Source organism: Heterocephalus glaber, unplaced genomic scaffold, assembly GCF_053883595.1.
Source record: "Heterocephalus glaber isolate CG9 unplaced genomic scaffold, H.glaber_assembly_v1.0 deba00001606, whole genome shotgun sequence".
NCBI classification, from domain to species: Eukaryota; Metazoa; Chordata; class Mammalia; order Rodentia; family Bathyergidae; genus Heterocephalus; species Heterocephalus glaber.
In genome coordinates, this window is record NW_028258377.1 from 29025916 (window position 1) to 29052022 (window position 26107).

Sequence of the window (26107 nt, forward strand, 5' to 3'; positions counted from 1 at the left end):
TTTCAATGGAGTTTTTCATGTCCTGGAAATCTATTTGCATCTGTTTTATGGATTCCATTTGTTTCCTATGTTGGGATTCCATCATGTTCCTGAGCTCCTCTCTAGATTTATTAATCATGCCTTGCACTAGGGGCACAATTTCTCCTGTTATCTGAGAAATTATTTCTGATTTCATTTTTTCCAGATCCCCTTTTGTTGCCAGTTCAGTGGGTCCAGGTGGTTGAGTATCAGAGTGTTCCATCTCATTTCCCTTTGGGGTTGCTGTAGGTGATCTGGAAGTCTGGTTTTGAGACTTATTTACATGTTTTCTCATTTCGACTGTGGGGGGAGCTGTTGGTGCCTGCACAGATTACCTCCTCTGAGCTGGGAGAAGTGGGACAGGGGCCAGGAACAGCGGTAGGAATGGTAGCCCAAAAGCCCTTTCCTGTGGGCTGGGAGCAGCCGGAGGGATGGTGGCCCGGAAGCTCCTTCCTCTGGACCAGGAGCAGTGGGATGGCGGCTCGGAAGCCCCTACCTCTGGGTTGGGAGCGGTGGGAGGGATGGTGGCCTGGAAGCCCCTTCCTCTGGGCCAGGAGCAGTGGGACAGAAGGTGGCCCAAAAGCCCTCTCCTCTGGGCTGGGAGCAGCAGGAGGGATGGTGCCTGGGAAGCCCCTTCCTCTGGACCAGGAGCAGTGGGACGGTGGCTCAGAAGCCCCTACCTCTGGGCCAGGAGTAGTGGGACTCAGTACCGTGGTCTGGTGGTCTGGTGTCCTCTGCATCTTTGTAGCGTGGAACCAGGTGGCTGTACATAGGAGCGGGGGCGGGGGGTGTCCAGCAGATTGTTGCCGGGGAGTGGGGTGATTTGGTGTGTTCTGCGTGACTTGGGACCTCAGTAGGGTATCCGCAGACCTGCCTGTCTCTATGTTTAATTTCTTGTTGCGCCCAACAGATTCATTCTGCTGGGCTTCCTGGGGCTGTGATCCTCATTGTCTTTTCCTTTTTCTTTTTTTTGAGTGCTGGTTTGGTATTCATGAAGTTCCTCAGGTGCTCTTTATCATGAAAGTATCTTCTCCATCAATTTTGAAAGATAATTTTGCAGGGCATATCAATCTGGGTTGGAGGTTGTTTTCCTTTAGGGCTTGAAATACATCACTCCAAGCTCTTCTTGCCTTGAGGGGTTGGATTGAGAAGTCTGCTGTGATTCTTATGGACTTTCCTTTGTATGTGATTTGTTTCTTTTCTCTAACTGCTTGTAGAATTTTGTTCTTCTGTTAGGTTTGTGGAATCTTAACTATTGTATGCCTATGTGTAGATTTCTTTTGATCATGGCTACATGGAGTCCTATATCCCTCACTTATCTGTATGTCAAGTTCTTTTCCTCTGCTTGGGAAGTTTTCTGCCATCACTTCTGTGAACAGTATTTTTTATGTCATCTGAACTCTCTCTGTTCATTGACTAGGATCAGTCTTATGTTATTCTTCTTTGCATTGTCTAGTAGCTGCTGGGTTGATTTCTCATGGTCCCTTACAATTTAAAAAATTTTTCTTTTCCTGATCACTAATAGCAATCTTTTTTTTTTTTCTTAAATTCTTTTATTGGTACATTTTAGGTATACAACACAATTACATTTCTCATTGGGAACTTGTACCTTTCCATAATGCATCTTGGTTCTTACTTTTTCCCCATGCCTAGCCCTCCCTTCACCCCCTCCACCCTTTCCTATTCACAAAGACTTTATTTCCATTTTTTCCGTTTCTCATCATTTTTCCTTTCCCTTCTTTCCTTTCCCCTGCCCCTCCCACTACCCCTACCCCTTTGGACCTTTTCTTCCTAATTTGCATTATCGATTATTCATTCTAATCATTGGTACATTTTAGGTATACAATATAATGACATTCATCGTTGGAAATTTGCACCTTTACATAATCTCTCTTGGTTCTTATTTTTCACCCTTGCCCAGCCCTCCCTTCAACCCCTCCATTCCTCCCTATTTACAAAGATTTTGTTCCTGTTTTTCCATTTTCTCATATTAATTCCATACCCTTCTTTCCTTTCCCCTATCCCTCCTACTTCCTTCCCCTTTGCCCCTTTTCTTCCTATTTCACATTACCTATCATACATTTTAGTCCTTATTTACACTTTCAGTTTCTCACACTAGAGAAACTATTTGGTATTTATACATGTGTGCCCTATTTATTTCACTTAAGTGTATTGCCTCAGTGTGCATCCATTTAGCTATAAATGTCTCTAATTTCTCACTTTTTATGTCTGAGTAGTACTCCATTTTATAAAAAAACACATTTTCTTCATCTAGTCTCCAGTTGATGGGCATTTGGGCTGTTTCCAAGTTTTAGCTATCACAAACTGTGCTGCTATGAACATGGGTGCACATATATCACTGTGGTATGATTCTTTTAATTCTTTGGGGAAGATCCTCAGCAGTGGAATAGCGGGGTCAAATGGGACTTCCAGTCCTAGTTCTTTGAGGTATCTCCATACTGATTTCCACAGTGGTTGTACCAGTCTACACTCCCACCAACAGTGGAGCAGGGTTCCTCTTTCCCCACAGCCCTGCCAGCATTTGTTATTGGTTGATTTCATGATAGCAGCCATTCTTTCTGGTGTGAGGTGGAATCTCAGCATTGTTTTTATTTGCATCTCTTGAATGACCAGTGATGTTGAACATTTTTTCATGTATTTATTTGCTATTTCACTTCCTTGTCTGAGAAATGTCTCTTCATTTCAGATGCCCATTTTCAGATTTGGTCTTTAAATTTGGGAGGTCTGATCTTTTTAAGTTCTTTATAGATTCGAGCTAGTAGACCTTTGTCTGAGGAAGAGCAGGTGAAGATTTTTTCCCACATTGTGGGTTGTCTCTTCACACTGCTGGTGGTTTCTCTTGATGTGCAGAAGTTTTTTTAATAAGAAGAGATCCCACTTGTTAATTGTTTGTGCTAGTTCATGGCCAACTGAGGTTTTGTTCATAAAATCTTTTCCTACACCGATGTCTTCAAGAGTTCTACCCAACCTCTGTTCCAACTGGTTCAGAGTTTCTATTTTAATATTTAGATCTTTAATCCATTTTGGTTTTAGTTTAGTGAATGGCAAGAGATATAGGTCTAGTTTTAATCTTTGGCAAGTTGAAACCCAATTTTTCCACCACCATTTATTAAAGAGGCTATCTTTCCTCCAGTGAGGGTGTTTGGCTCCTTTATCGAAGATAAGATGGCTGAGTGTGTCTGGCGTTGTTTCTGCATCTTCTAATCTGGTTCACTGGTCCTCAGGTCTGTTCCTTTGCCAGTACCATGCTGTTTTTTATCACAGTAGCTTTGTAATATAGTTGCAGGTTGGGGATTGTGATACCCCCTGCCATGTCTCTGTTACCTAGAATTGCTTTTGCTATTCTGGGTCTCTTCTTGTTCCAAATGAATTTTTGAATTGTTTTCTCAAGGTCCATGAACTATGCTGCTAGGATCTCAATTGAAATTGCATTGAATCTATATAGCAGCTTTGGAAATATGGCCATTTTCACTATATTAATCCTTCCTACCCAGGAGCAGGGGATGTCTATCCATTTTCTGATATCATCTTCAATCTCTCTTTTCAGAGTGCTATAGTTTTCAGAGAAGAGGTCTTTGATTTCTTTCATTAGGTTGATTCCTAGGTATTTTAGTTTTTTGGGTGCTATTGTGAAAGGAATTATTTGCCCCATTTCTCTCTCAATGAGCCTGTCATTCATGTAGAGGAAAGCTACTAATAGCAATCATCTTCTATACCTGAAATTCTGTCCTCACCTTGGGTCATTCTGTTGCATAGACTTTCAATGGAGTTTTTAATCTCCTGGAAATCTGTTTGTATCTGTTTTATGGATTCCATTTGTTTCCTATGTTGGAATTCCATCATGTTCCTCAACTCTTCTATTTTTTTTTATCTGTGTCCTCTCTGGATTTATTAATCATGTCTTGCACTGCAGTTGCAATCTCTGCTGTTATCTAAGAAATTATTTCTGATTTCATTTTTTCCAGATCCTCTTTTGTTGTCAGTTCAGGAAGTCCAGGTGGTTGAGTATCACAGTGTTCCATCTTGTTTTCCTTTGGGGTTGTTTTAGGTGATCTGGAAGTCTTGTTTTGGAACTTGTTTACATGTCTTCTCATTTCAATGGGTGGTGGTGGTGGTGGTGGTGCTACTGCTGCTGCTGGCGCCCACATGGCCCATCTCCTCTGTGCTGGTGGGGATGGTATGGTGGCACAGAAGCCTCCTCCTGTGTGCTGGGAGCAGCTCACCTCCTCTGTGCTGGGGGGCAGGGTGGGTGGTATGGTGGCCCAGAAGCCTTCTCCTGTGGGCTGGGAGCGGCTTACCTCCTCTGTGTGGGTGGGGTCTTGGATTATTTATTTGTGAGTTTCTTTTTGAATTAAATATGTTTCTTGGGTACATCTTTGGATTTTGTTTCTTGATCCATTCTGCTAATCTGAGTCTCATGATTGGCGAGTTGAGACGATTCAAATTGAGAGTTCTTACTGAGAGGTTTTGACTTATTCCAGCTATTGTATTATTATCCTGTTGATGATTTCCTTATTTTTTTTTCCTTTTGCTTAGCTACTCATCCCACCAGGTATATTCATTCTTTTTGACTTATTGGCATTGTTGGCTTCACTGTCTCTTTCTAGGATATCTTTGAGAATTTTTGTAATGCTGACTTGGTGGTTATGAATTTCTTGAGGTACTTCTTATCATGGAAATATCTAATTTCTCTGTCCATTTTGAAGGAAAGTTTTGCAGAATACCTAAGTCAATATTGGAAGTTGTTATCTTTTGGGGCTTAAAATACTTTGGTCTGACACTTCATTGGCCATTAAGGTTCATGTAGAGAAGTCTGCTGTAATTCTAATGGGCTTACCTTTTATTTGATTCACTGCCTTTCTCTAATAAATTTTAAGACTTTATCCCTGTGATGGACTTCTGTTGTTTGAGTATAAAGTGGCACAGAGAGGTTCTTTTTCAGTTGTGGCTATTTGGGGTTCTATATGCCTCAGTTATCTGTATGTTTATTTCTTTTCCTATATTTGGGAAATTTTCTGTCATTATTTCTGTGAACAGGTTTTTTATGTCATTTGTGTTGCCTTCTGGTAGATTAAAAAAAAGGCAGTCAAACCTCAGATCTGTGCTTAATGCAGGTCTTAGCATGCAGTAGGATGAGGGGGAGGACACCAATGTCCCAACTTTCAAATCCAGAGCAATTCAGGCTAAACCTGATCTTTGGCTGTGAGTTGGTGCCTGTGTCCTTAAACCTAAACCCTCAGGGCATCTTTAGCCAGCCTGATGTGGCTCTCTGACCATGACTGTCTCCTGTGGCTGTCTCTCACCCTGTCACTGTGGGAATGTAATACTGGGAGCCCTGAATTGAAGCTGTCCTGCTTCTGAGTCCCAGGTTCAAACAACCAACCCCTCCCTGGAATGGCATCTTACCAGGCACTGTCTCTGGAGACCATGGTGGGTGCTTGGACTGAAATCACTCACTAGTTGTTGCAGTTCACAGCACCTCACCATGCATTTCACTGCTGCATTTCTCCCTGAAGCTGTCTAGAGTCCCTTGTTTTCACTTTGTCTCTGCAGATTTGGTTTCCTTTTCTTGCAAACCATGAGCCAGGAGCTGGGGAGAATGTGAAGATTGTCCCTTCCCTTTTCCATACTATGTTCTGTCTCTTCAATTTCTCTGTAGGTTTTAATTTTCCTGTTGGATCCACTTCCTTCTTTTTTTTCTTCCCCAAGTTGTTATTTTTCTAGTGTTTGGATTTGCAATCTTGGAGAGGCTGAATAGTTGTTGCTTACCACCCCACCATTTTCCCAGCAGTCCCACGACTCTGATTTTACTCAGTACTCTCAGTGTAGGTGAGCTGAACTTGGTCCCTGCCTTTTCTGATGAGAGGACAACTGAAATGTACCATTTCTGCTTCCAAGTTTCTTTTCCCTCTTAGAAATACCTCAAGTGAAAGAGCCAAATACTCCAGAACCAGCCAAAGGAAATTAATTTGAAGATTCCTGCATCTGTCACTCACAACAGTGAGTTGTGTAACTGAGCTGATGATACACTTGAATATGTTCCGAAGTATCTGCTGGTATACCTGAAATTCTTTCCCCTACCAAAAATGAATAGTACTGTACTGAAGGGTGGTAGATTTGAACATTTGTAGCTCATTGAGCTAGCTCTCCTATATTTTGTGGTCATTGATTATGTAGTTAACACTTTTTTATTTTTAATAAAAGTATTACTGTAGATAGCTTGTGAAAAGTCACTCCCATTTTTTGAGAAAAAAATCCAAAACACAGGGGGATGGGTAGACACCGCTCAGTTACATGGGATAACCAATTTGTTTTTGGTACCTTATCCTAAAACATAGTTTAGTTCCACATCCATAATTGAGTTGCTTTTTTTCTTTTAATTTATTCCTGGCTTGGCCACAGTGAAGGCTGCTTGTTGAGCAGATGGCACAGACACTTCTCTCTGTTGGAGACAGTCAGTTCAGCCAACCTCCAGTAACCCCTCATGTGCTGGTCAATTGGCCTGGAGCAACCTAAAAGTGATGTTTGGTTTTCAGGGTAGATAGGAGCCTATTACCTTATAGTTCAGATAACAGTTTCCCTGCAAGGATCAGGTCAGATTCTGCTCTCTGATGTCATAAACTCTCAGGCAAGTGGCAGAAATTCAGCCATGGGAGTACTCTTAGGGACCAGCCAGGAAATCTCCAGAATCTGGCACAGTGAGTTACAGTTCATTGAGTAAGACGTTCATCACACTCTTCTTAGAAATAAATTCCATTTGCTTCATCAGAGAACCATGGAATTTTAGAACTGTAAGTGACTTTGGAGGCTATGGGTTTAGATACTTTTGCAGCCAAGTTGACAGAGTGGGCCTAATTTGTGTCCCACTGCAGGGACTCTGACACAGAGGTTCTGTTTGTATGAAGTCCCAATAGGCCTTCTAGGAGAACTGGTGAGGGAATATATTGGAATTGACTGCTCTAGGCTAAAATTCTTGAACCAAGATGGGGTGGGGCAAGGCTTGGCTCTTAGCTCTTGCAATGAACTGACTCTAAGTTTAGGTACAGTTCTTGGAAGACCCATCAAGGGAGGGACAATTTTGTATCCTATACTTGCATCTTGGCTTATGTCCCAATCTCAAAGAATCCCCTCCCAAGTTCCTAGAAAAGAAGACATGGTAAGAAACTACATATGTGAGTTGGATAAGAAAATCATAACACCAGGCTGCAAGAAAACAAGAATGCAAGGAAACTCTACTTGAGAGTTTGATCAGTGTTGGATTTTATAGTTCTAGGAGTGTCCCAAGAACCAGGATGGACTGGATTAGAAGCAAAGGAATCAGGCCACTCATGAGATAGGCTGTAACTGCTGGAGTCATACAATCCAAGACCTGGTGCGAGGATAACAGTAAATAACATAGCCTGCAGAACCTACAACCAGCAGTGGATCAAGAGAACTTCAGTGGTCACCAAGGAGGTGGTCTTGTGAACAGAGCTCACTCAGTCTGTCTTCCTTTTCTCAGAACCTTGAATCTTGGGAGGACAAATGAGCTTCATTCCTTCTAGCCACAATAACTTGATATTGTCAGTTTGGCAAGTTCCTTAACATTCTCAGTCTGTCTTTCTCCCTAAAGCTAGTGAGAGTTGAGGTCTACTAATTGCAATTAAATTACTCTATTATAGGGGCCATTTACCAATTAGCTAGTAGTTGCAAGAGAAACAGGTATTCAAGGAGCAAGTTTGGCAGGGTTTGAGCCCGGAAACCACAAGTTCATCACTGTTCTGCACTTGGACACTGACAAACACAGCTGTATGCACAGGATATTTTTTCGTGGAGATTGGTAGGATCATTGACAGGATGCTAAAGAGCCAGAAATAAATCTAGCAGAACATTATTCTGTAAGAGCGAAATCTGAGACCTCTGTAGGCAACATATGGACATTAGTTTGGCTTTCTAGGGTTTCATAGCCCTGAATCTGAATTTTAGAAGCACAAGAAGTTCTGAAAGTCTGTAGTCCCCATAGCCTATGTCTGGACATCCTGCAGTTTAAATGCTTCTCTGAGTTCATCTCAAGCCTCTTACAACAATTTGTAATACTGGTATTTAAAGGTCTACAAAGGATGCCAGAATTTCTATTTATCCTTACTCTTTCCCAAAGAATCTTCCTTCCCCCCAAACCAACCTGAAAATCCTTACTGAAGGAGTGCTTAGTGGAACCATGCTTGCACCAGGAGCTCATGCTTCCCTGCCTGCCTAAACATCACTTTTCAATCTAGGAATGGCCACCTGACCCAAGTCTCACCAATGAGTTAATCTCTTGAGGCACACAGGGCCTCTGTCATTTAGATGCTAATGAGCATGGACCTGTGTCCAACGATATGGCTTACAGACAGCTGCCATGTTGGGCAATGTGAAATGGAAAAAACAGCATGGTAGGAGGTGGACACTAGATGGTAGAGAGCAGAGAGAATGAGAAAGAGAGAGAGGAAAAGGAGGGAGAGAAGGACAGAGAGAGGGAGGGAAGGATGGAGAAAAAGAGAGATTGATTTTGATATTGATCTCATTCTACAAGGCCCTGTATCATCCTGTATTTAGCTTTCACTGGAGTTCCTTATATCCTTCCATCAAACCTGAATTTTTACTTGACCTAGCCAGAATAGGCTCTGTTTCTGGCAACTGGCCAATCCTTAATTAAGACAAAAGACTTAATGAAATAACTCATGGCACCATCTACCCTGAACAGGCTCACTCATCTCTGTTCACCTAACTGGTATTTACCTAGCTGAAATGTGGCAGCGCTGTGGGTACTAGCAGGAAGGATAGAGTGATGAACAAATATTTAGGGATTTGAAATTATTTCAAGTGTGAAATGGTTGAAGGATCTGGATCAGTGAGGAAATAGCACAATGACTGTTATTGGTTATTTGAAACGCAGTGACATGGAAGAGGAATTAGACTTGCATTTTCTCTTGCCTAAGGGCATGAGAGTTTATGGTTAGAAATGAAAAGGGGGTAGGTAGGGCCTCAACATTGGGCAGAACTTCCCAGCAGTCGGGTCCTATCTAAAGATGGAACAGTGCTATAGTGTGACATTGTTTTGGTGTCCTCCACAGGGTCAGAAGCTAAAAGCTCAGCATCCCCTATGGCTGTAGGAGAATAGGAACCTTAAGAGGTGGGGCCTAGAAGGAGGTCCTTAGGCCAACAGAGGGCAGTCCCGCCTTCAGACCCAGGATGGGCATACTTGTTTTCTGCAGTGAGTTGTTATAGAAGAGAGTGAGCTGTTATGAAAGCCCCAGCCTGGTCCCACCTAGTTTCCTTCTCATGGGGCCAAGTGACCTACTGTGCCTGTGCACCTGCCTTTGCTGTCACTGTGATGTGATGCAACTGAGGGGCCCTTGCCAGAGTGAGCCAATGTGGGTGCCCTTCACTAGGCCTCCAAAACTGAGTTGAACAAACTTCTGTCTTCCAAATAAGTAGCCTACCTCAGGTGTTTTGTCACAGCAACAAAAGCTGACTAATGCAAACAGCTTGGGAATTGAGTTGCTCCTATCAGGGGCTGAATGGCCAGTTTTCAGGGATTTTGTGGAGTAGATGCAACATTAGATGCAGGTTTGGATGGGATGATCTCTTAAGATTTTGCTCCAAATTCCTGGATGTGCATTTTACCTTGGGGCCTCACATTGTGTGTGACTTGAGGGAAGTTATTTAGCTTTTCTAGGGCTGTTTTCTCATCTGTGAAAACTGGAATAAGAAACTGTCTTACTGTGCTGTTGTGAGGAGTGACTAATATGGCATTTAGTAAGTACCTGGCACAGAGGAGAAGGGACTCAGTAAGTAAAAGTTTTCTTTAGTCTTCCCATTCATGAAACACTGGCTTCTCCGGGATCTTATTTGCTTTAAGCAACTGTACTCCATGAAGATGATAACACTTGTGTCTTATTCACCTTGCTTAGTATAGGGCAGTACACAAAACAGGGCCTTAGTAAGAGTGATTTAATATGGAGTTGTAACTAAAAGCTGCCATATACTCAAGCCTGGATAAGAGAGGCATCTTTTCTCTACCCTTCAGAATTAAATGCTGACTCACAATTAGACACACATCTACACACAGACACACGTATGCATGTGTGTGGACTTCACCTAAGTAAATGTACATGAATGCAGCAAGAATAGCCATGCACACTTACACACAGAGCTGTGCATAGACTTTTGCTTTCCCCTCCTTGTAATCAAGAAGATGGATAAAGAATTGGCTTGTAAGATGAGTCACATAAGTGGCAGCGATGAAGGGCAGGATTCAGCATCCCCTGGGGATCTTTATTTATAGCCCTGGCTGCTGGAGAGGGGGCTGAAATCATTCCTAGGAGTTTCAGTAATGAAGAGTGATCAGATAACCAAACGATGTCATTCCCACCCTTGTGCAGTCTTAGAGGCAGGCGCCTGTTGCTGTGGGAGCCGAACTGGGAGAAGCGCTGTGTCACTCCAGGGCTGCAGCCCATGGGGAGGGTTTGAGCTGACTGCATTCCCGCTGGTCTTTGGCAGCTGCTGGACCCTTTTCCCCAGTGTACAGGCAATCATTATGCTAATCCAAGCAAATCCTCCTTGTCCCAAACAAACAAAAACCTCTCTGGACCCATAGAGGCCACTGATCACAGAGGATGAAGTTTAGATTCAAAATGATACAGTCTAATCCGCCAGCCCAATGGCCCTTCCTCTGCCATGGTTTCTTTAATGAATAGAATAAATGGTCTGGAGCATATGCAGCAGGGATCCCAACTTGCCTTACTGAGGGTGGGAGTGGAGGTTGGAGGAAGCAGCTGCCTCTTTGCTGGTCCTTAAAGGACGCCAGAAAAGTTACACAGGGGCGATTTGGCTCTGAGTCCTTGTATACAGACCCCGAGACTCATGCACTCTAACCTCCTTAGTGCCCAGAGCACTGCTTGATGCAGAGGCAGCACCCTGACGATGTCAGCTGATGTATGGACACGTGCATGATCTCTGCAGTTTCTATGTATGAGGACTCCACAGTTTTTGTTCGTCAGTGAGATGCGTACTACCGAGGAAAGAATATTGTGTCCAGAGCAAGGCACACCAGGGCTGTAATTATAGTGTCTCTTCTAGAAGTTGTTGGGGAGGTCATCTAATCTCTCCAAGTTTCCATTTGTCCACCTGTAAGATGGGGACTTGCTGATACCTGTATGTTTTGAGGGTCATGGTAAGGATTAGAGATCATGCAGGTATGGTAGCTCACTATGACATGCTAGCTGGGAGGCAAAGATATTGTTACGAGTTAATAACATTTTTGTTGAATTAATTGGCCAGATTGCACCTAGCAGGAAACAGAGTCCCAGGCTGACCAAGCCTGCCTTGTTTCCCTGACTTCCTTTTTGTTCTGGAGCCCTAATCTGAGTGTGAGTTCTCCACCCCACTCTCACTGGTTTTCCTCAGCTCAGTTGTGTGCTTGAAGGTTTATTGCTAGCTGAGGAGAGAGAACCTTGGACTGATCTCCAGCTCCCAGTGCAAATCCTGTGCCGTACCCCTCACATTGCTCTTCCTCTTGGCCTTTGACTATGACCTTGGCTTTTCGGCCATGAACATGGCTTAGGTAACTCCTGCTGCTCATCTCTGGACTCTGGTTATCAAGTGGATCACTCAAGGCCTGTTGTCCTGATCTCTCAGGGTTGCTGGAGACTGCCCTGGCATTTGATCTTGCCTGTTAGTTTTCTCTCCTGATTATTGGGCCTAATTGAGCCCTGAAGTCCTGATAATACCAAGCTAAAGATACCTAAACCTTCTCTTCTAAGTCACAGAGCATGAACTCCAGCACTGAAGGTAGGAGGGTAAAGAAGAAGAATTGAGAGGTGGAGGCTAGCTCATCCTTTATCCCATGGATTTCAAGAACACAAGCTCTAGTCACCATCAAAGCATTACTTCCCAGCTTGGAAGAATAATGTAATGACTACTAAAAGCCAAGGTTTTCCACTAGACAGATGTGAGCTCGAAACCTGGCTCTGTCTCTTGCTACCTTTGTAGTCCTGGCAAGTATTTATGAGCTGTGGGTTCTTAACTTATAAAATGAGATTAGTAACAAAACCAACCTTATGGGGCTATTGGGAACATTAAATATGTTTATGGATATAAAGTGCTTAATTTAGTACCTGGTGGTCTTAGTTACTTTTCTTGTTGCCAAGATGGACAAAATACCTGATGCCCAAAGTTAAAAGAGGAAAGGTTTATTTAGGCCACAGTTTGTAGAAGTTTCAGTCCATAATTGGTTGGCTCCAAGGCAGGGTGGTATGGCAGACAGGCATTGCTGAGGAGAACCAGTTCAGGGAAGGAAGAAGGTAGGGAAGCAAGCAAGGGTATTTAGCAGCTTCTTTCTGCCCCTTTTATTCTCTTACCTAGGCTACCTGGATTAGGTGCCAAACCCATCAGTGGACTGATTTAGTAATCACACACCCTTCATCCCAGCATCACACACTCTAGATTCAGCCACCTCTGAAAAAGCCCCACCTATGACCGAGTGAGGCTTTGGAGGGACATCTAGACAGAAACCATAACACTGACATACAGTAGAGAGTAAATAAAATAGCAATGATGATGACCACTGGTTTTTGTGGCCCAGCAGCTGCTCAGAGTTATCAGGAGTATTTGATGAGATAAGGGATTTGAATGTGGTTAGAAGTTGGAGAGCATGATGTCAACATAGAGTTTTAAAATAATAATTTCTCAGGTTTTGAAATTTGCCAATGGAAATGATATTGCACATGGCTTGGGTGCATAGTAGCCAGAGAGAAGAGTAGGGGACACCTGAGACCTAGCTTCTGTTACATTTCAGTCTGGTGCAGTGGGAGGGAAGGGGCTCAGAGTCCTGTTGTCCCAGTGTCTTCTGGAGCCATCAGGTTTTCTGAGTCCTTCTGAACTAGCAAGGTAGTTCAATAAGGAGAGTGTGGCACATAGCACCAGGACCTGAGTTTATTTAATAGTTCTTTCCCAGGACCCAGGGCTCTGAGGCTTTCTGGTGCTGAGTGAGTAGAAGAGGTGACAAGGGCTAAACAACAAGCCCTGATTTGATTCAAGGCTCCTATTCCAGAAACCACATCATCAGTCCCTTTAGGAAAGAGCTTTAGCCAGATGAGATGCCCTTCTGACTCCAGGACTGAGTCCCAGGCCTGCTCCTAAGGACAGTGTCTTTTTACGCACCCCCTTGGGGGAAGAGAATCTGGAGAGAATCCTGCTCTTTACTGGCCTGGAAAATGTCTGGAACACAAATATTAGATCCTAAAAATTAAAGGGAGGGATGGTAAAGCTCCTTATAAAACAATTTTATTGCCAGCTGATCACACATAGAGTCTGGTAGAAGGGACAAACAATCCTTTACATTGTGTCCACACCTTCCATATTCTTTTTTTTTTTTTGGTACCGGGGAACACACCTTCCATATTCTATAGCCACTACAGACACAAGAGTGACTGATTCTGCTCAGCTATATGTTTCTTGCCCAGAATCCCAATTGATGTGGTGCCATTATAGTAGAATCTTATGATGCCCTATGTGACCACACTTTTCATAAATAGTATGTGTTATAAAAACCTATCATCTTCCTCATTTTTCTTTTCATTAGGACTGTATGTATAGCAATATATTAAAATATGGGCCCATCTGCTAGATCTAGGAGATGAACCATGTTTGGTTTCACTCAGACATGACATTTCCGTTCTCAGTGATTGGTTTAGGGATGGTCATGTGGCCCAATTTTGGCCAGTGAGATCTAGGTTACTTTGCTAGAATCTTCTGAAGTGATTTTGCTCCCTGATAAGAGACTCACAGGAGGAGAAATTCTGATCTTTTTCCTTTTTTTTTTGGATGTTATTATATGAAGATGTAGGACTTATAGCTGTTGCAGCTGCATTGCTACCATGAGGAGAAAGCCAAAAACACTGCAGAGACACTGGTTCAGAGCTTTGGCATTGTTTAGCCACATTCTAATTCTGGAGCTGCCAACTTGTAGACTTTTGGTAAATAAAATAATAAAATTTCTTACTGTTTAAGTCACTTTTAGTTAGGTATTCTATCATACACAGCCCAATTAATACATGAGGGAAACTTTCCTAACTTAACCTTCTTTCTTTCCTCTTTCTTCCCTGCTTTAACCCAGAGGACTCAAACCTGTGTGCCTGTAGGGGCCAGGGCAGTACATAGCAGTGTGAAACTAGCTAGCATAAGAGAGGTGAATCAGAGAGTGTGTGTTCCTAGTGAAGGGCCTGGTGGAGGTTACTCAGCTCCAGCTGGTAGTGGGTTGTAGCCATGCAGGAGTGCTAGGACAGTGCAGCCAGATGGTTTTTTTTTTTTTTGGTACCAGGGATCAAACTTGGGACCTTGCGCTTTTGAGGCAGGTGGCGGAAACACTGAGCTAAATCCCCAGCCCTGGTTTCATTTTTTGAAAGAACTTGGAAAAGTAGATTTTTATGGGGAATCTCTAAAATTTAGGGTGCATATTTAAGTTACAAAGCAAGAACTATACAGACAAACTAACATATCCATACACTGTTAGTCTGAGGGTCACGTATTTGTACTTGGCTTTAACTCCAGAGTTCTGTCTTTACTTGGGCTTCATTCTCAATTAAAAGCTACCAGTGACCTATTTCAGATTTATGATTTGGATAAAAAATGTCTCTCCAAAGACTCATATTCAGAGATGGAGCTTTTGGAGGGTAATTAGATCATGGAGGTGCTGACCTCATCAATGGATCACTCCACTTATGAGTTCATAGCTGAGGGAGAAGGGGTCCCACTGGAGGAAGTAGGTCACTGGGGCATGCCTTGAAGAGTATTTGTTTGATCTGGTTTTTTCCCTCTCACTCTGCTTCTTGGTTGGCATGCAGTGAGTAGCTTTCCTCTGGTACACTCTTTCACCTTGATGTTTCTGCCTTGGTGCCAGTTGACCATGGACTGAAACCTCTGAAACTGTGAGCCAAAATAAACCTTTTCTCCTTTGAGTTGTATGCATCAGGCATTTTGTACCAGCCATGGAAAAGTGACTAGTACAACTGTGGTTGTGGGCTTGGGTGAGGGTTAGGGTTACAGAGATAGAGATGAGGGAGAAGGGAGAAAAAAACCACATAACTTTGGACTGCTATTAAGGTGGAACTTTTGCAAGACAACAGACTTTCACTGTGTAAGATAAACTTCTTAGGATAAGTCCTGTCTATGATTTCACTGAAATGTCACTTTTGATTTCTTTTCAGTGAATCATGGTTCAGAGCCCCTCTTCTTTTATCAGAGCATCAGGATTCTTCAGGCTCTAAGAATGGTGCTATAGTTTGGATCATGAATGTCCTCCAAAGGCCCATGTGTTAAAAGGGTTGATTGCTTGCCTGTGGTGCAATTGAGAGGTAGAGGAACCTTTAAGAGGTGAGAGATAGTAGGAAGAAGTTAGGTCAATGTGGGTGTGCTTGTGAAGAGAACTGAGAACCTGGCCCCTTTCTCTCTCTTTTTGTTTTCCCAGCTGCCATAAGCTGAACACACTACTGCCATGTGCTCTCTGCTATGGTGTACTGTGCCATCACAGGCCCAAAGCAATAGGGCCAAGTGACAATGGACTGCAACCTCTGAATTGATGAGCCGTGCTTCTTCTTCTTCTTTTTTTGTTTTTTGAGACAAGGTCTCACGTATAGTTCAGGCTGGCCTTGAACTCACTATGTATTCCAGACTGGCCTCAAACTCATGACGATCCTCTTGCCTCAGCCTCCTGAGTGCTGGGATTATAGGCATGCATCACTATGCCCAGCTTGAGCCTTGCTTCTTTTAAGTTAATTATCTCAGGTATTTTGTTTCAGTGATGGAAAACTAACACACATGGGTTGGAGGGATCTTATCCCACCAAACAACCACAAAGCTGGGAAGTTAGATGCAACCTTTTAGGTAATTGCCATTCTGTATGATTAATTAGTGCAATAGAGGCACACATTTTTTTCTCAGAATTCATTCCAGTTCCCTTGCAGCTTAGTAAATGCTCAGGGTTTTTATTTTTGGCAAAATAAATATACTATGGAGAATCCAAGGACACTATGCACAAAAAAGCTTGCATTGAAGTACCTTGCTGATAGCATTTTGGTGGGTAGGTAAATTCAAACAAGGCTCTCTAGGCAAGGCCTGGACCACTATGAATACTTCAGATCTTTACTAAACTAACTTTCCATGGCCTGGGAACCTGGCTTTCATGAGGCAAGTCCATAATCTTGGACCGATGTGTCCAGGAAGGTTGCTTAATTTAATTCGGCAGGCTGTAAAACTGAAAATCTTCATGTTTGCCTCTAGGTCATCAAATTAAAAGTTCTCAGAGCGCCTTTGATGAAAGGCATCAGAGAATAGCTAACATGAACTTCACACAGTGCACTATGTACAGCTGATGATGCCCCTCAATGACAAGAGACGATGAGTCACCACCAGCTTCAGGGATTTGGAAGAAATGTCAGTGAAGCCATGAATAATAGGTGCTGTACTGACACCTAAGAAGGTTAAGGGCAGGAATTAGTTGGCAGGGAAGAAAACTGCGTAGGAGAAGCCAGCTACATTTCTACAGAGCTTTTGGAGCCTGTTGTGGTCTAATGGGATGGTGGTGCATTATGAAAGCCAAGAAAATAAAGTCCATATTTTTTCATTTTAAACCAAGAATATGTGTGAGAGAGGGTGGTTATGGATCCTTCCTGAGGTCAGAGAGGTGGATGTGATGGGTTCTGGAAGCTTCTCAAGTTCTGGGCTTTTATGGTGGTTGTGAAATCAGAACCAAGCATTCTGGGATCTTCAGATGGAAACTCTACAGAAAGGCAGAGACTAGGCGTAGCTACTTATAGAGAGCAGACTCCTACAGCCCAGAAGTGCTAGAGAATATAAGAGCATATTTCAGACCCCTGGGAAAGGCTCTCAAGACAGTGGTTCAGAAGACACATCCAGCCCTCTGCATAAAAAACATGCGGTGAGGTTAAAGAGCAGACGGCTGTGATCCACAGACCTTCTGATCAATACTTTCCTGGTGATTCATTCTGGGGGGACCAGAAAAGGATGTTCTCAGAATAATGGCCAACTGCCTCACCATCTGATATGCTCCCACGTGCTTGTCCATTTAAATTAAGCAGAAATATCTCAGTGATGGCAGGCCTGCAGACTGTCTAGAGACCGAAGGAAGTGAAACCACCTCATGATGGCCAACACCATGGCTTCTGCAACTGCTGCTGCCATTCTCAACCATGTATGGAGTGAGGGGTTATGTGCTAAGATGAGGACAATAACCACACCAAGCCACCCTGGACAGGGTTTGGAATTAGGGATCAATATCTGGGGAAGGGAGAGGAATCAGGATTTGGCAGAGGGAGAAATTAAATGGCAGTGCTCATTAGAGTTGTCCCTCAGTGGGCCCAAAAAGCTAAGCCTTTATCACTTACTGAATATGAGCTCCCAGGAAAGGGCACCATCCTGGGCCAGGTAGCTGAAAAAGCCAAGCTCAAGCTGGAAGCTGGAGAGTCCATAGACAATTGCTTGCTGCAGCAGGTTCAGTGGGTTCTTCCCTAAAAGGATTCTCAGTGGTACACTTCCGTGCCCTTCACAAAATCCAGATTTTGAATCCAGACAAAATCCCGAAACATCCATGAAATATCCTCTCAGAACCCCATGCTATCTCATGACCATGGCAGTTGGACAAAGCCAGTGCACTTTTCATGATCGTTGTGAAAACAGAGTCTGGCAAGACCTCAGACTTCGGATTCTGATAGACTTGGTTTCACAAGCCACACTAACACTTGCTAGGGGTCAGGGATTTAGCCCAGTGGCACCTTGCCTGCCTCACAAGTCCAAGGTCCTGAGTTTGATCTCCAGTACCGAAAACAAAAACAAAACAAAAAAACACTACCACTTTCTAGCTCAGTGACACTGGCCAATTACATCTCCTTCTTTGAGCTTCCTGTCCCACTCTGTAAAACAGGGATGATGATAATGTGCTAGTCTTGCCCCCAGTAGTTCTCACATCCATGCCTTTCTTTTCCATACCTGTTTTACATTACAGGGAACTGATCTTTGCAAGTTGCAGCTCTCAGGCTACCGAGTCAGTTGACTTTGAGCTCGGTTTGGCCCATGATTTTTGAAGGACAAGGAAAAGGGTTGGCCAGGGAAGTTCCCCCTTTTCCATTTGCTTCAATAGCATCTCCAGCAGCAGCTGCCTATTTAAACAGGAGCTTGCATGAACATGACCACACTCTTAAGGGCCACATGTACAGGTTTTAACAGTGTTGACAAGCCAGTGCCTTAATAAAGATGACTTTAGTTGATTAAGCATCCTTCATGTAAAACATGCAGTATGGGACAGGAATGTTGATTAGGACATGGAAAAGCAGATGTTGAAGTATGTCAGAGCATATTAGGTACCTTGATGAGGACCTAAAGTAGAGGAGGAGGGCTTTGGGGTGTCATATTGGGATAATAAGGCAGAGGATAAGATTTACCAGAAGAGATGTTTAAACAACCATGGAAATAAAATTTTCTACTGTCACAACTCTGCAGAGAACTACATCCTTAAAGTCATTTGAACTTGGCATTCAAAAGTTGTCAAAATAGGACTTCAACACACTTTTATTGCTCTTTCTTAGAGCTTGTAGTGGTTTGAATAGTAGTCCTAACCCCCAGTGTCTGTGAATGTGACCTTATTGGAAATGGAGTCTTTGAAAATATTAAATAAGTTATTGATCTCGAGATCATAGTCAATTTAGGGCAGCCCCTGAATTCAATGCCTGAAGTTCTTACAAGAAAAATAAGAGGGAGATTTGAGATACAGAGACATAGGGAAGAAACCAGGTGAAGAATGAGGCAGAGGTCAGAGATATGCTGCCACAAACCACAGGACACTGAAACCATCAGAACCCAGAAGAAGCAAAGAATGGAATTTCTCCTGGGGTCTCCAGAGAGAATGTGCCCTGCTGACCTTTACTTTTGACATCTGCTTGCTGAACAGTTGAGAATAAATTTCTCTCACATTAGCCATCAAATTTGTTGAACTTCATTGTGGCAACCCTAGGGAACTAATATGGAGGATCCCAACTTCCAGCTGTATTATGCCATTGAGCTATTTCTTGAAATAGCTCAGCTCTTTGCTGACCTCAGGACTTTGGCTATGTTACATTGGGCACATATAATATTTATACCCGATGAGCGCAAATTCAGCTATTTAATTGACAGAATTTAAAAAGGATAGATTGATTGACAGAGGCAGAAAGGGAGAGGATGTTGAAAGTTGAGCAGCTGGGGAGATCTGGCCACCTTTGCACACCGAATGGCCAGTGCAGCTCCATAGGATGCAAGAGGCATGCACGGCTGTGCGTGTTCCTTCTCTGCACACCCATGGGCTTCTTACAGTATGAATATGGGTATCTTGTCACATTACCTGCAAGTGCCATGATAAACATTCATAGTTTTCATATAGCATGGTCACTCAATGTTTGCTCAAAAATCCATCTGGTGCACAACTGAAGCAACAACAATTGATTTCAGGACTAGAGGAAACTGGCTGTATTGGATTTCTTTTATTGGATTTCTTGAGAGATAGTATGACATTCTTCAATACGGTCCCTCATTAAGGATATTGATTATCATCTATTCTTGACTTCTTTTTCTTGGCTTTATATATTGATTTTATAACTCAAGTGTTCAGTAAGATTTGATTTCTTTGCATTCACTTTGTGTATGCTACAATGTGCCACCTTTTCCAAAAAATTCTCCCTTATAACTTCATCTCTGTTGAATTTTGAGCCTTTTCAAACTCTTGTGCCATTTACTCCCATCTTACCCTTGTATCTTTGGTTTTAGGAGCTTTCACATACATCACCCTGTCTAACAGGATTCCTGGATAGGGAGGCTGGCTGACTGGCTGGTTGACTGGCTGAGTGGTGGGTAGGAGGATAGATGGATGGATAGATGAGTGAGTTTGTATATTTCATGGGGAAATTAAATGGAATCCAAAAGCCAAGACAAAGAGAGCTTATCTACACTTACATTGCCTAATATGGGAGGCCTTTATGCACATAGCAGGAATCAGATTGTCAGGTAGCTCCATACTCTCGCAGATAGTTGGCTTTCTCTGTGGACATAAGAGTCAGATACCCCTCTGAACCATTGGTGTTAGGATATATCTTAAATGCCAGTTCCTCAAAGAACTCTTCTCTGTACTTCCTAATATAAAGAGCCTATGTCTTCTCTGCTATATGCCTTCATGGGACCTTGTTTTCTTTCTTCTGGCAATTGTCACATGTGAAACTGTATTTTTATTTTTGTGACTTTTTGTTTAGCATTTTATATACCCTTTTACCTCTCGACTGACTTTAAACTCACAAAAGGTAGGGTTCATGTGTGTGTTCTTAATCCTGGTGATCTAGTGCCTAGTTCAGTGCCTGATACAATACAGTATGTCCTTGACTTATGAACATTTGAGTTGTGAACTTTCATAGATACAAATGGACCTCGCATTAGGAACATTAGTAGTTGCAAGCAAATCATCTGCACAGTGTGATAGTGCACAGTAGTACAGTGCTCAGTCGGAACCCAGGATGTCAGGAAGCAAGAGAAAAAGCACTGGTGAAGTGGAGGAGACTGCTAGGAAATGCAGAGCAATACACATTTTATATTTGTATCAAAGGTGTATAGGACTCACTTTGTCAAACTTAAGAAAGAAACTGACTTATGAATGTTCTCCTGGAATGGAGCTGTTGGTAAGTTGGGGACTTACTGTTACTCTAAATATCACAGAAGTAATATATTACATAGTATATTAATGTCTAACATTAATTGGCTAGGTATTATGTATCTATTATGTATTTGGTATTATGTTCAGAAGTGCTCTTCATAAATCATCTTTCATCTTCATGGTAGCTTTATGAAGCAGAAACTATTATTTCTTCCATTTATTAGATAAGAGGGTCAGGGGATAGCAGTGGTAGTCAGCTTCCCTAGTGATGCAGATGTATTTTATAGCTAAGGAAGCTGAGATATAGAGAACCTAACTTGTCTAAGGTCTCTCAGCTAGCAAGTAGAAGAGTTGAGATGCAAATGCAATATGCTGGTTACAAAGTTAGGAGGTATTTATGAAATATCTATTGGATAAATGAAAAATATTGCCAAGTATTGAGGGAGGTCTTGGGGACATTGGAACTGAGGGGTACACTTATATACATCTGGGCTAACCCTCTTGCCAGTGCAGAATTGTCTCCTATTGCTACTCCAAGAATTAGTTCCCCAGATCCACAGGCAATGGGGATTTGCCAACTTTTCCAGTTGAGAAACTTAACCTTTGAGATATTCTTCCTTACACAAAGCTGAAGTCCACTTCCATGGTGCTTCTGCCTGTGGATATTTGTTTTGCCTTTAGGAGTTTAACAGAAGTTTAGTCCCTCGTGTACACCTGTGATAAGTGTTTCCACTTAGATGATAGCCTTTGTCCTAGCAGTATCTCTAGGTTCTAGCCAAACCAGAGTGTATTGCTTTTCCTGACTGAGTGTGATCTCCACATATGGTTGCTCAGCTTTCCAGGCAAGGTTTGTTCAGGGTGGAGTACAGTGAGATTATTCTTCTCTGTGTCCCTAGGGACAGATGTGCTGCTACTTGTAGAATGGAAATGGAATGATTTCACAGTGGTAATAATAATCTTTTTATTGTTTAGTTAGAAACTTACAAAATACTTAGGTATGCTTGATTTCAGTTGATTGGCTCTTTGACATCATGTGTCCTGTGTTACCTATTTGATCTGAGACTTTAAGGTATTAGAGTTCTATGCATGAGAGATGCTCTGAGATCCAGAGAGGTCGAATGGCTTGTCTAGGGTCAAGTTAAGTTTCCTTCTAAAACTGATTTTTCTAGAAACTGTGTCATCGCCATGACCTCCCATAAACCTGGTGGTTGTTCCAACCTCTGGTTCTTTCAGTATGCAGCGGTGTCTTGGTTCACAAATACTTCTGTTTGTGAACAATTTGGTTTGTGACCAGAATCCTGGAAAGAATTAAGTTTGTGAACTGATTTGATTATAGTCAAATTGTACTGACAGTGAACTTCCTCTCATTGAAGGTGTGCAGACTGATAAGTAAATGACTTTTGGAAAAGAATGTTGAACTTACTACAGTAAAGTTGAGACTTCTGATGACTCTTGGTCTAAATGCTCTTTCAGGTAATGAAACATCTCCTCTTATAATTCTGTTATGCACAGGTTGCATAGGGTCAGGTAGAGATTTAGACTTAAAGTTTTGAAAACCTCAATGAACCAAATCACTTCTAAATGTGGCAACATTGAATTTCACCTTAACTGCTAGGGGCTGAGATCCTTGGCTTTTAAGCCTGAAACACTACCAGAAATATGCAGCTTTTCAACACTGCTAATCAGCTCCTTGTGGGAAGTTCCCCAAACCACTCGTCCAAACTCTACCGTCTTTTCACAGCCAACTCAGTTTCCGTCCACTGTTGGTAACCTCTCTCAACCAGAATGGATCCTTCCCTCCCACTTACCACTGTGGTAATTTGCATATTTCCTTTAGAACATCAAAATCTGCCTTATATTATGTATGTTTTCGTCTTTCATTCAGTAGTCACATTTGTGTACCATTTATTATTAGCCAAGGGACAAGCCAAGCATTTTGCAAGTTTGCCTCTTTTTTGTTTTACCTTACTTACTCTTTACAATGACCCTATAAAGTTAAGTGTTTATAACATCGCTATTTTACAGAGCAAGGTAGTCTTTTTCTCAGGATTATGAGGTAAATTGGTGCCTCATGAGTTCATAGAGAACATAGGCTGTGATTATTTTAAAATTAATTTTGGTAGTTTTTGGATCGATACACATTTGTACATTTTTTTGAACTATAATGTGATGTTTTGACTCATGGGTACACTGGATAATGATCAGATAAGAGTAATTAGCATGTCTATCACCTTAAACTTTTATCATTTCTTTATGGTGAGTACATTTAAAAACCTTCTTTTCTAATTATTTTGTAACATACAATACATTATTGTTAACTATATTTTCCCTACTGTGCCACTGAATATCAAAATTTCTTACTCTCGCCCAACTATAATTTAGTAACCATTATTCTCCCCCACCCTCTTTGCCCACTCTTATTTGTTTCTGGTAACCACCATTCTACTTTCAACTTCTTTTTTTTTGGTACTGGGAATCGAACTCGGGTCTTCGTGCTTGCATAGCAGGCGGCGAAACCGCTGAGCTAAATCCCCGCCCCTCTACTTCCAACTTCTATGAGATAAAATTTTTAGATTCCATATGTAACATTATTTAATGCTGATCTTTATGTGTTATTTTACTTAACATAGTGTCTTTCAGGTTCATTCATATTGTCACAAATGCCAGGGTTTCTTGTTTAGAAGCCATGATTCTTTCCTGCTCCCTGTGTCAGAAAACCTCAGACCACATCCAGCATACACACAGCCTGTGGTGCCGAGTATCACAGCCAGGTAGATATACTGCCTGTCAATGGAGGTGAAGGCAGTCTTTTAGTTGAGCAAAGAGAACATTTAGGAGCTCTGCTCTGACAGGGACTGTCTGCCATCTTTCATCATGTGGCCAAAGGAAATACTGACAAGGACAAGCAGTGGTTGCACATATTTGATCTCACTCTTGGGTGTTGTGGGAGGTGCAAAAGTCCTTATTGTCTTAGAGGGTGGTCTAAGAATACTTTAGAGGAAGGGACCTACCTTGTGATGAAAAACTACTCAAGAAGTCGCTTATTATAGAGGCTGAAACTCTATAGAGTTTAACTGTATCTGAGCAAATAAGAACATATGCTGCTCTAGGAAAGGGAGAGGAAAGTATTAGAGAGGGAAGGGAAGGTTGGTAGGACCACAAGAGGGGGAGTCAGCTGTACTGACTGTTTATGGTAGAATCGCCCCAAAACTCACTGATCTTCAGTGAATTCTTTTTTTTTTTTTTTTTTTTTTTGGTACCGGGGATCGAACTTGGGTCTTTGCGCTTGCAAGGCAGGCACCAGAACCACTGAGCTAAATCCCTGGCCTTCAGTGAATCCTCGAAACCTAGCAGATGGACAGCACAAATAGATGTCTTGTGGAATTGGAGAACAGGCTGTGCTCTTTGAACATGGCAGTAGAATGAAATTAGTGAGCTAAACAAGATTCTCAGCACCAGGAAAAAGCAAATATCTGGAGGACAGATTAAAATTTTCCTACATTGTAGAAGTAGGGGTTCAAGGCTACATCACTGATGTCTCAGAGATTTTGGGGGAAGCAAGTGTCTTGTTAACATGCCCACAGGAGGTTGTATGGCTAGTCTGAGGACAGTTGAACAAAGAGTGAATAGACATTCATTGAGCACCAACCCAATGGCAAACACGGGCTGGGTTGGACATCATCTCAGGGCTGATGGAGAAAATATGAAGTGGAGCTCAGGGATTGTTTCCTCATTTATTCTGCTGAAAAATCTCTTCAGTTTTGCTGGCTTCTCACAAATTTCTGCAGTAATTAACATAGGTTATTTCTCCAACAATAGAGCCACGGTGTGGGAGCTTTCTTATCCCCACTTTCTCCTATCAAAATTTGTCCAGTTACGAAAATTTAAAAGATGTCTTTAAGTGTATTCTGAACTTTGACTTGGGAGACATGGGAGGAAATCCTTTTCTAGAACTTTCCATCCATTTGACTTAGGACAAAGCACTTGGCTTTTAAGAAACATTCTCACTTCGGTTTGTGTCTCTATAATGTTTTTTTTTTTGTGTGTGTGTGTGTGTGTATTTGTCACCCAAATCACTGTGAGTGCCACATTGGTAAGGAGTCTTATTACTTTGTCTGTATCTTTAGCACAGTGGCTGACAGTCCATAAAATTGTGGTAAGAATGAATGCTTGAGCAAACACAAACCCCTGTCCTTGCTACTTCTGTGAAACTCAGATGAGTCAGTGAATATGAGAGAGGTTTAAAAAACATAATTTGCCTGTTTGTTAGAACATAATTTGTCTCATCACAGCTAGCTGCTGCCACATTCGAAACAATTTAGCTAAACCAATTTTATTAGCTAAACCCATTAATGTTTGAGGGTTAGCTTTGTGGGTTAACTCTGCCAGGGGCTGCTTGTATTTTTGTGTGTCAGTTTTGGGGAGATGTATTTACATTTGACAAAGGGATTTAATTAACCTATAGGAATCACAGATAGCAGTGACAAACATATTGAAAAACGGATATTTGGTCACAAAGGAGGCTTTCTGGGTTTCTTCAAGTAGCAAATAAAAATCTGCCAGGATTATAGCATCTTTTTTAAGACTTCTGGAGAAACTCAGTGTAGTGGTGACAGGCTATATCTTTAATTTAATCTCCAGTTAAAACCTACTACAAGAAGCCAGAAACAAATAGCTGAGTCACATAGTGATTGTGGGAATTAGTGATCAGTGTGGGCTATAAACCATGGCAATCACATTTTTCTTTTAGGTTTCATGCAAAACGTCTCCCATTTCATATTAAATTGCATCTGCTTTGCACAGTGATATTTTTTTCAGAGCACCATGAATGATTTATTGCTTTCTGATTCTGTATCCCGCAAGATTACATAAGGTACAGAGAAAAACAAGTGATTGAGGCAAATTAAAAAAAAACAACACAACAAAACTTAATCTTTTCAAAAAGCTGATTTCATCTTGACTTCTGTCAACTAATGGTTTTCTACTCACCAAAAATACTCCTTCATTCCAAAATGTGCCCCATTTCAGGAACGATCCCTCAGATCTCCTTTCAGTGTTGCCAGCAAACTAAGACCAAGTTAGGATTAGGTCCCCAGTGATGTCCAGGAATGTTCAACTGTCCTGAATCCTCCCCTTCTTCCTGAAAGTGAACTTTGCTGTTAGATTGCAGAATCAGCCTCCTTAGTTTGGTTAATGATTGGACAAAGGCTTTGATGGGAGTAATATCTGCCAGGCTTGTCATATCTTGCATCATAGACTAATAGAATTTCAGAGTTTGGGGGGCCCTGGGATCACCTAGCTTTACTCATTATTTGACAGATAAAGAAGCTGATGACCAAGGTGAAATGACTTGCCCCAAAC

At 42.1% G+C, this 26107-nt stretch overlaps 1 protein-coding gene across 3 annotated transcripts in view; it reads right to left on the reverse strand.

Moving 5' to 3' along the window:
• Adra1b (adrenoceptor alpha 1B) overlaps window positions 1-25875 on the reverse strand; it is a 115529-nt gene extending 89654 nt beyond the window's left edge. For all 3 annotated transcript variants that reach the window (XM_004836469.2, XM_004836468.2, XM_004836467.2), the window contains exon 1: window positions 25736-25875. The gene's annotated coding sequence lies outside the window, so the exon portion shown is untranslated. The remainder of the gene's footprint in view (window positions 1-25735) is intronic.
• Between the last annotated feature and the right edge of the window lie 232 nt (window positions 25876-26107).